The following is an 11,060-nucleotide window of genomic DNA, read 5'->3' as shown; positions in this document are numbered from 1 at the left end:
AAAAAAAAAAAAAAAAAAAAAAATGGATCCCATGACCACCCAATGGGGACAAATCGAACTGTTGGTTTGAGGATGGGTCAATTTTACGGTCCTGGGAAGGTCAGGTAGCTCAATCCATCTAGTTAAACAGATTTTCATATTTTTTTTTTCTGGTGAATGAAAAACAAAATATTAAAAGAAAAAGATAAATACAACAGAATAGCTAAGTGGCCTAAACATGGAGAAGAACATAGATAAAATAAAGACCAAGAAAGATTCTATGAGAAAACAATATGTTTTCAGGTTAGCAGATCTCAGATAATACGTGGAGAACCTAATAGCGATGACTCTGTCTCGCTGTAAAAATATTATAGCCTTTTAAAACATCAGAATCTTTAGGACAATCATACTAATCTTGGCGGGAGCATGCAAAAGAGGAAGGAGGCCACTCAGTAATATGGAGGAAGGAAAATTTTTTGCTTGGATCCATTGTAGTTTCTTAAGGTAAAGTTTTGATGATCTCTTTTGAAGAGGTGACATAGGAGATGTCAGTCTCAAGGGACACATCCAATGGAGGCTTTGAAAGGCAGGGTAAAGTAAAAATAATGTTGCTTCCCTCTGAACTCCAAGCCCCAAATCAAAGCGGTCATTAGATGGAGGATACTTTTTCTTCTCTGTTTTTAGCCCCCTATTTGGCTTTAGTCTCCTTATTTAAAGAAATATCCTCTACTAAATCTATTGGATATGATTTAAATCCCTAATAAGCAACCGTACCACCTTATGGAAACCTCTCATTTACAACTGATTCCTCTAAATAGGCTCCCTTCCATCACTCATCAGAAACTATAGCAATATCCTTTTCCAATCAAAGAGGAAATTTCCGAACAATCACCCTATACCCAACAATCTCTCTCACTTCAAACCGGGCCACATGGGATACAAAATTTGAATCCACATTCATATTTCCCTTTTCCTTTTTATATTTTGGATTCAAAATTTGATTTTGAAAACAATCTTTCCATCTTCCTTAATGTCCTCATCACTTAGTAGTACATAACCATTTTTTACTTTTAATACAACTAAAATGGTCGAAATCTTTACCCTTCATTTCTCTCATTTTAGCTATCTTATAGATAAAAATTTTCCTCTTTCTTTGTGCTAAAATTTTTATAAAAATCTTCATATCTTTTTTGCCATTTTTTTTTTTTTCTTTCCATAATCTTCTTAGCTTCATTTCAGGGAAATTTACTCTTTTTAGATCCTCTACATCCTTGGTCCTTTGTCTTGTGTTAAAACTAGCTTTCTTAGCCTTATTGATTGTTTGAACCTAATCATCTCACCACCAAGTTTTCTAGAAAAATGATGTTTTTTCATGTAGGACATATTTAACATTTTTTTCAATAGATACCAACTTCATTAGAAAGCGAGAAAAAGAGGGAGAGGAGGAATATATAAGGGCTTGGACACCAAAGATCTCTTGGAGACTAGGATCCTTTGAAACAACCAAGCCTAAAGAGGCACACTAGAGAAGCAAAAAACAAGCAAGGCAAACAATCTGAAGTGAAGGATCACAGTCTCAAACACAATAATGAAGATGGTCAGTTCCGGTTCCATAAAATATAAGAGCCCCCAACTACGGATAAGGAATGCATTAGAGGAAGTATCTTCTCCTTTGAAATTTACAACTTTGCATTGGTTAAGAACATCGACACGGATTTCTATCACAAAAAGAGGATGAATCCTTATTATATTGCGAAATTTTCTGAAAACTTTCTCAGTCCAAATTTGATACATACATGCAGCCAAGTAGCTGCAACCCTTGGTACCAATCGGGCAATGGAATCTCAGGGGTGTGGGGGTATAAATTCGCCCTAGATAGGTATTTTCGAACCTTCACCTCCATTCCCTTGGTTGTTACCATGGGGTTGCAGATACTTGGCTGCAACCTGGGCAGCAGCAAAATTTTTTCCAGTAGCATAGAAGGTTAACTTCCTCATTCCTCCAATGCTTTTCATACAAAGGTCTTTGCTGCCCACTCTGCTTCTAAAAAATGCATGAGAAGATGGGAGTTAGTTAGGATAGCAGTCACTCAATATATCACACCAAGTCTTTCTATTCAAAGAGCATTGGAAGAAAAGTTGGTCCCTGCTTTCCGAACCTGCCCAACAAAAAGCAACAAAATGGCAATACGAAAATTGTTCTCTTGAGAAGTTGATCTGTTGTGGGTAGAGCATCAACCAAGCATCACCACAAATGGAACTAGTGTCGAGGAATATTAACCATAAACCAGATTGCTATATGGGCCTATCCAACTTTTATCCTATGTTGCTGTTATCATTCCAAGCCAACTTGGAAGAGAAGGCTCCTGAGGGGTAGCCCTCGCAAATAAATCTATCTATATCCTTTGCATCTAGCCACCGAATAGAAAAGAATGGAGACAACACTTCTAAGAGATCAGTTGATATAGCTGGACCAAAGTCTCAATTCCATAAACTATAATGGATTGGGTAAGAGCTTGGTGATCTGATCTTGCATCATATTGAATACGGTCACCAAACTAGTTGATGGGAACCCCAGTTAAGTGTTGAGGGTCAAGCCAAATCATTATAGTTATCTCATTTCACATTCTATTTATGTTTCCATCAAACTCTCATCTTCATTTTTTTTTTTGCTAAAAGATAATTTTATTAAATGAAAAATGGGGAATACATCAAATAACAAAAAGCAAGAACCAGGCCGAAACCACTAGAGCAACTTGAAAGCTCCACCTTCGGCATGGCCATTAGCAGAGATAGCAAGGAACGCCCTAGCAGAATCTGAAACGATGCCTGTCCATTGCATCATCCTCCAAATCCAGCAGAATATGACTCGAAAAGGATACCAAGTAATCAAAGAGGCCCTAATTTCAAGCCCTTTTAGCAAGATAGTTAGCTACTATATTAGCTTCACGGAAACAGTGTGAGATCTTCCAGGGGAAAGATGCCAACAAGGGAAGAACAAAAACCCATTTCTGAAGAGCAAACCAAGGGATTTGATTCTTCTACACTGCATACACCACCGCTGCCAAATCAGATTCAATCCACAACCCCCTTGCATTGGAGTTCTTGGCCAAAAAAAATCCTTTCATGACCCCCTCAAATTCAGCCTCATAAATTTCCTTGATACCCAGGAAAATACTGAAAGAGTTGTACATTTGACCTTCACTGTCGCGAGCTATACCCCCTACCCTTGCCCTCCCTAGATTGCCCAGGGAGCTACCATCAACGCTAACTTTCATCTAGTTCAGCGGAGGCTTGCACCAGTGCACTTCCAAGGGGGAGAGGTGCTGGGGTTCCAATAGAAAGACCCAACTTCCTGCAGCACAGTACATCCGTAACGGCCGTCACCTCTCCCTTTGAGCTTCCCAAGCAAATGACTAGCTCCTGGTGAATAAAATCAAGCATATGATCAACAGACCTATACTTCTCCTCATGGCATCTTCTGTTCCTTCCACCAGACGTTTGTTGTAATAAAGGAAAAGCCCATTAACAAGATGTTCTTTAGGTTTAGGCCATAAGCCTTATTCTTCCACAATGAGAGCGACCCATCAATTGACTGGTGCATAGGACAAACAACTTCAAACTAGGAAGTGAACTTTTTCCATATGCTAACCAAATACTCGTAGCTAAGGAAAATATGATTGATACCATCTTCAGCTTGATTACATAAAGAACATATTGAAGCAAGCTGAACCCCTTTCCTTGTAACTATATCATTCGTGGGCAGCCTTTTGTGAGTAATACGCCATTCAAAGGTAGAGTATCTAGGGGAAATCCCTTTGTGCCATATCAATGTGCTCCAAGAGACCACTGCGGCCTTGTCTCTAATCTCCTCCCATGCTAAGGCCGTGGAAAAGGAGCCCAAAGGCATCAGCTTCCAAACACACTATCTTCCATCTGGCCAGGGGGAAGGTTTACCTCCTTTATAGCTTTGAAAATGTTTCTTAAGAGATCAACAGACACCTCTGGTAGAGCCCATTCACCGTTTTTGATAAATTACTCACTTTGGCATTAGTGCTAAGCGAAGATAGATCAGCATACTGAGCCTCATCCAACACCTCTTTGGGACCCCACCACTTGTCCTTCCAGAAATATACCAAATTCCCATTTCCAATAATCTATCTCTCATTCTCTTCCATAAAGTCCCACTTCTTTCTAATGCCCAAAGCTATGGATGAAGACTGCCCTCCTTTGAGCAGTTTTCCTTCCTTCTTGACAAATTTGGCTCTAGCGAAAGAGCTGGCAGCTGATTTTCCTTGCTTGATTCTCCAAACTAGTTTTCTTAGCATAGCCTTATTCGAATCCCTGAGTTTCCTGATTCCCAGACCCCCTTCCTCTTTGGGTTTGCATAAGGTGTCCCACTTCACCGTGATAGATCTTGTGGAATCCACGTCCCCTGTCCAGTTTCTCATCCATCTCTCCATGGTGGCAAGGAGAGAGGAAGGCCACCAATACACTGCAAAACTATGATTAGGGATGCTGGCAATGACAGATCGAACCAGTTCCACCCTCCCTGCCATTGATAGAAGCTTTCCTTTCCACCCCACTAATCGCCCCTTTACCTTGTCCATGACAGGCAACCAAGCTTCCTTCTTCACTCTTCCCTTAAAGATTTCAACTCCAAATATTTAGGAGGAAATTGCAGCTCTGAATCCCCAAAATATCTGAAATGGTCTGCTTTCTAGCTGGAGCGATTCTCCCAAGGAAGAGCTTACTCGTCTCAAAGTTTATACATTGCCCTGAGAACTACTGATACTTTATGAGAATTTTTTTTAAATTACTAACATACCTCTGGGATGCATTGTTGAAGATGAAAATGTCATCTGCAAAGAGAATATGACCAGGTGTAGCAATTCCTCTAGGGCCATGGACCGGCTTCAACTTTTTTGGTCAGGACCAGCCTCGATAGCCCCCTGGATAGCACTTCCTTTGCTAATATAAACAACATAGGAGATATCATCTCCTTGTCTCAGGCCGCTCCACTCCAAAGAACCCCCGTGGTCCTCTTTTGACAAAGACTGATATCTTAGAAGATACCAAAATCTGATGAAGCCAACAGATCCACTTCTCTGAAAATCAAAATCTACACAGAACCTGAAAAATAAAAGAGTAGGAGATCGTGTCATAGGCTTTCTTGATGTCTATTTTCAGCCCAAACCCTCCTCCTTTAACAATAGAAAACATCAAATTCGCCAACTTTGATGCCACGCTGTTGTTATCATGGTTCAGTTTTCCCTTCGGGAAGGCTCCCTGCTTTTCAGGTATCATCTAAGGGAGGAGGTCTCTAAACGTAGAGCCATCACCTTCGAAATAATTTTGTAAAAAAAGTTACCCATACAAAGGGGCTGAAATTTGTCTAGCGACTCAACACCATCCACCTTAGGAATCAGGACAAGGAAATTATTATTCAACCCCTGAGGCATGCTACTAGAACTGAAGAAGTGCCTCAAAGCATTATACACCTTTCTGTCCACAATATGCCAGCATCTCCTGAAGAAAGGCTCCAGAGAACCCGTCTGGACCCGGTGAACTATCCGGGTCAAGTTCCCACATCGCTCTCTTTATCTCTGCATCACTAGGAATAGCGTCTAGGCGGTAGCAGTCAGCTTGATCAACAACCATTGGGATGCTATTCAGCAACTCCATATGCTCCACGGTTGGGACAACCTTATGAAAACTTTCATAAAAATCAGCAATAAAGTCACCCAACTATCTTTGCCCTTCCACAATAGATCCGTCCTGTGTATTGAGCGATCTTATTGTATTCTTATTTCTCCTCATTTTAGCTAAAAGATGGAAGAATTTTGAATTTCTATCACCAGATTTCAACCATCTGATTTTCACCTTTTCTGCCCAAAATTTTTTATGAGATTCCAGGGCCTTTACTAGGGCAGTCTTCACATCAGCCTCTAAAGCAAAGAGATGGTCATTCATCCCGTCACTCTCAATCTAATCCTGCACTTGAGATAAATTATGCTTAGTCTCTTCCAGCACCCTTTCAAGAGGGGGAAAGAAGATCTCGCCCAGCTCCTTAATGCCCCTTTAAGCCGCTTGAGTTTGTTTACAACAACAAAAATAGGGCTTCCCGATAGCCATTCTATCATGCCCCGTTCACATAGAACCAAGCCGGTGATCGAGTCCCCTCTGGGTAACCCAAAACCACCAGAATCATCTGATACAGTAACCACAACACAACAAGTATAAGTAATCATGGGATATAATTAATATAATACAGTGGAAGTCTTATCATATATGAATACCTGTAATTCCTTGTATACTCTTGATACCCAAATTGTTATATATAAAGTATTTATAAGTGGACCCGTAGGCATGATATTTACACAAGAAATAACAATTTAATTATCAAGAGTACAAAAGAGGAAATATACTAAGAGAATAAAAAAGAGTCCAGCACGGAGAATCAACTACTGTTGCCCTGCAACACAACTTTTGCACAGACATCCATGCCCGTGGTCGAATCCTTCAAGGGCCCACCAATCCCCCACTGGGGTTCGTCAGTGGGACCCGGCACGGGTTCCTCTATTGAATAGCCTACAAAATCATCTAAAAATCTATTTACATAAAGGGTGAGCTCACTAGCTCAGTAAATGGAAAGAAAGACGCACACAAGTAATTACAAATCAAATGATACTATATTCATGAGATTCATTTTAAACCTAATTCACCTAAGCAATCATTACTAGGTCATAGGTTACATGCTACTCACAACCACAGTGCGCGTATGCCTCGGGTACGAGATGCGTTCTCCATCCCGTAATACACCCATAGGGTTGTAGAAGAAGGCTAGCCGTGAGCCCTTTAAAAAGTAAATCGTGGTTGAACCACAATAGAAATATAAATCATGACCGAACCATAGTAGAAAAGTAAATCGTGACCGAACCACAACAGAAATTAAAAGTAATACGATTGACCCTCTGAATATATCATCAAGGTTTCTAACTGTCCTAATGATCAGCTAGGCATACTTCTAACCACCACGACGGTTCGCGACTGACGCTTCCCCGCAATGATAACCCAACACATAAACTCCTGTTGGGAAGGGTCGTAGTACGAGGGAATATGATATCATAATCACATACTCCTATATGAGATAGTACGACTGCATAGTAGTTCTATGTCCCATTCCACGGTATAACAGTGCATTCATTTCCAAGTCGACTACGGTATCTATTTTAGAAAAAGCCACACATGTTCAGAAAATCATCACCATATTCCATCATATGATAAACCCATTCTTAAGATTCCAAGCAAGTAACAAGCATATAGAATTTAAGATACAACATGTTCAGTTCTAAATGCATCATTCATACATCAAGCATATGCATGGGAATGGCAATCGAAATGTCAATATAGTCTATTAATGTATAGGATGCCAAAAATACTCTGAAAAGATCAAAGTCCTCTCTCCACTTACTTATTTTCGTATAATAGTATGCACGCACGGTATGGGTAAGATCCAACGCGGGAAGATGAGTTTTTTGAAGCCTAGCACAGATAAGGAGTTTAGAAATATTTTCAATTTGGGACTGTAAATGATGTAAGATATAGTCATGACACATTTAATAGCAAGAAGAAGGTTATCGATGAGTTTGAGTTCCATTGGAGCTCATTTAGGCTACAGGTGGATCATAGAGGTGAGTAGGAGAACCCACCTGTGCAAACTACCCAGACTGGCAGGTTATACTGGTAGGTTTGGCACCTGTCAGTTATACCCAGCAGTAGGCCCAGAGGCATTGGAGAGACTAGTAGGTCACACCGGCGGGTCAGGCACCCATTGATCTTACTCATCGATTGACCCAGAGAAGATCCCTAGGTCACACTGTTAGGTGTGGCACCCGTCGGTCCTACCCACCGGTTGGGCCAGAAGCCCATGCAAGACTGGGGGTCACACTAGTAGGTGTGGCACCTGCCGATCCTACCCACTGGTAAATCCAGAAGCCTATGCAAGACTGGGGGGTCACATTGGTAGGTGTGACCACCCGTCGGTGCTATCCACTATATTCTGCGGTTGTTTTCCTTCCTTTCTTCATTTCACCTCTTCAGATCCAAGGGGGGTTGCTCCCACCTCATTTTCCACACATTCTAAGCCTCATATACTTGATTATTCCATGGATCTAACTCATCATCAAGATTTTGGGGACAAAATCATGCCTTGGCTCAAGAAAACCCCAAACTTGAGATCCTCTTTCCAAAACTCAAAATATCACTTCAATAATTCTCAAGTCTTTGTTTCCATTCCAAGATCCTTCGAGGAAATCACACATGGGTTCCATTGTTACTTTGATTTGACCATACACATGAGGGTTTCATCACAATCCATCGGGTTAGGGCGTTACTTACCTCAAAACGTAGATCCCAAGACACTGAACACTATTCTGACGATGAAGAAGGTAAAATCCAAGGGGAAAGCCTTCTTCCTACTCTTCTTCTTCTTCTTCTTCTTCTTCTTCTTCTTCTTCTTCTACCTCCTTTCTCCCTCCTATTTACTCCTCTCACCAACCTTTGCTGAAAATCATAAATGGGAGAGAGAGAAAGGTATAAGTGTTATTTATACCATGGCCAATAAATATCTTCTAAGGTCCGTTTGGCTTTTCTCATTTATGGATCAAAACACATTAAATCACATTTCTAGGCGAAGTAGCCGACATCATCGGGCATACAAGACCTCATTAAATGAGGAATCCAAAATACATGTGCTCACCCAAGCTAGGCTTACTGAGGCCCACATTACCCTAACAGGTGGGCCAAACTGGTGGGTCTCACACCTACCAATGGCACCCACCAGTTAGCCAAAACAAGGCTAACCTTGCTATATTCTTAGGGAAAGTGTAATCCCACGCGTATCTCGGCCTCACCTCATGTTGTGGACTAAGTTCTTATCATTCAAATATGATTATGTACCTTTCCTATTTATACATGGCCTTGTGATATGTGCAAGGACACGGTTTAGGCATGCAAATCACTTCGGGTACTAGCTCAATCTTATCCCGCCACCTGAAATTTGATGTCACCCTTGCTGCCATGTACCATAGGGCACCGGCATCAACCCATTCTGTTTAGACCCTGTAAGACTAAACCGAACCAATCGATCAATAAACCAGTTTAAAGAGTAGGGCTCTACACATTCAGCCCATGAAGATTTCACCACCCTGTCAAAATCATCATGGTCCATCCAGAATTTGTGAAATCTGAAAGGACAGTTGCTTGGTCACTGGCTAACATTAGAAGTCATCAACAACGGGGCGTGGTCAGAAGCTATACACTGAAGAACCTATTGAGAGTAGTCTTGAAAAAACCTAGCCACTCCTCATTACAAAAACTCCTGTTAAGGACCGCACACACATTGCCTCTGCGACGGTTGTTTGACCAGGTAAATTTCCTACCAACAGACAGCACATGAGTCATGAAGCACGCATCAATCATCTCACTATATTCCACAGCAAAGCTGAAGCGAAGATTCCCTGGACCACGTTTTTCATGAGATTGGAGCGTTGCATTAAAATCTCCTATTATAGCCCAAGAGGTAAGAGATTGGGGAGAATCAACCGTCAAATTCGGCCATAAGGAACTCCTTTCAGCTCTGAAGCTGCTCGCATGCACAAAGGAGACTTGAAACCAACTTATAGCCCGAACCATTGAGATTGTAATGTGTTGCTCGGACTCTGAGACAACCGCAAGGGATGCCAAATTTCTTTTCCACAAAATCCAAAGATTAGAGATCCTATCAACTCTATTATCATGAATAAAATCGTAATAAAAATCCAATTTATGAAAAAATAACTTTGGGAATGAACTCACATCTACCATAGGCTCTGCAATGTAAAGAAGGTCTGGATCCTTCTTCTTCACTAACTCACTTAAGGCACGTCTACCAACCTTCTTCTTGATTCCTTTAATATTCCAGAAGAGAATCTTCATAAAATCACTTCTTCAGAGCATCCTGATGATTAGACTTGCAGGTCTGCCCGTCGCTGTGACTTGTTTCCCCTTCCTTCTGACCTCACCCTGCACGACAAATAATTGTGTCAAGGGCTGCCGCATCTTGGTGTTGGATTATCACTCTGCCTCCCAAAATCTGAGATGGGGATAAGCCCGAAACAACATGCTCTGTTCCTCCCCATTCCATCCCTCTCCCGCTTTTGATACCTCTAGCCAGACCACGACCTCTATGACTGCTAGTGTACATCGTTTTGTTTCTGTGAGGGTGCAAGGTGAGAGTCATCTGAGCTTCCTCCGTCCCCCGCATTCTCATCCTCATCGCTATTTTGATAATCCTCATTATCATCCATATCGCCCTGATGGTCCTTCTCAAAGAAATAGCATTTTGAGTCCACTGGGTTCGATCCGTGCCCACTTTCACCAAGCGAGTTATCCACCATTACTGGATCCTGGGTATTACCAACTGTAGAAACGCAACCCTAAAACGATGCAGAAGATAATGGAAAAACAAAACAAACAATGCACACGGATTTTACGAGGTTCGGCAAGGTTGCCTACGTCCTCAATGAGATGAGATCCTGCTTCACTATCAATGGAGAATAGGGTTACAACGCTCGTCCTCACACCTCTCAGTATTGCTTGCATTACAGAGAAAGAAACTATCGCTACAAATATATAGCGAAAAAACCCTAATCCGGATTAAACTACAATTGCCACCCTAATCCGGATTAAACTACAATTGCCACCTTAATCCGGATTAAACTACAATTGCCCTCAAATAAAAAATTCGAACGGGGGACTGCGCCCCCCTACACCCCCTGCTATGCAGGGGGGCCTCCTGCCCCCCTTGCAACCCCCACGGCCCGCTAACCGGCTAGCGGGACCACCGTCCTGGTTGTCTAGGTGCTGTACCAGTACTCTCTGGATTAAACTGCGACGGAATACAAGACATCATACACCAACACCAACATGGGGAGGAATTGAAGGGAGAATAATCTCCAAATTCCCTTTGGGCGAGTTGTCCACAAGGGAATTTAAATTATTATGTAAATCTCTCATTGTTGGAAAATATCCTCTTGATAA

Source organism: Macadamia integrifolia, chromosome 13 (genome assembly GCF_013358625.1).
Source record: "Macadamia integrifolia cultivar HAES 741 chromosome 13, SCU_Mint_v3, whole genome shotgun sequence".
In the NCBI taxonomy this organism is placed as follows: Eukaryota; Viridiplantae; Streptophyta; class Magnoliopsida; order Proteales; family Proteaceae; genus Macadamia; species Macadamia integrifolia.
This window is presented reverse-complemented; position numbering follows the sequence as displayed.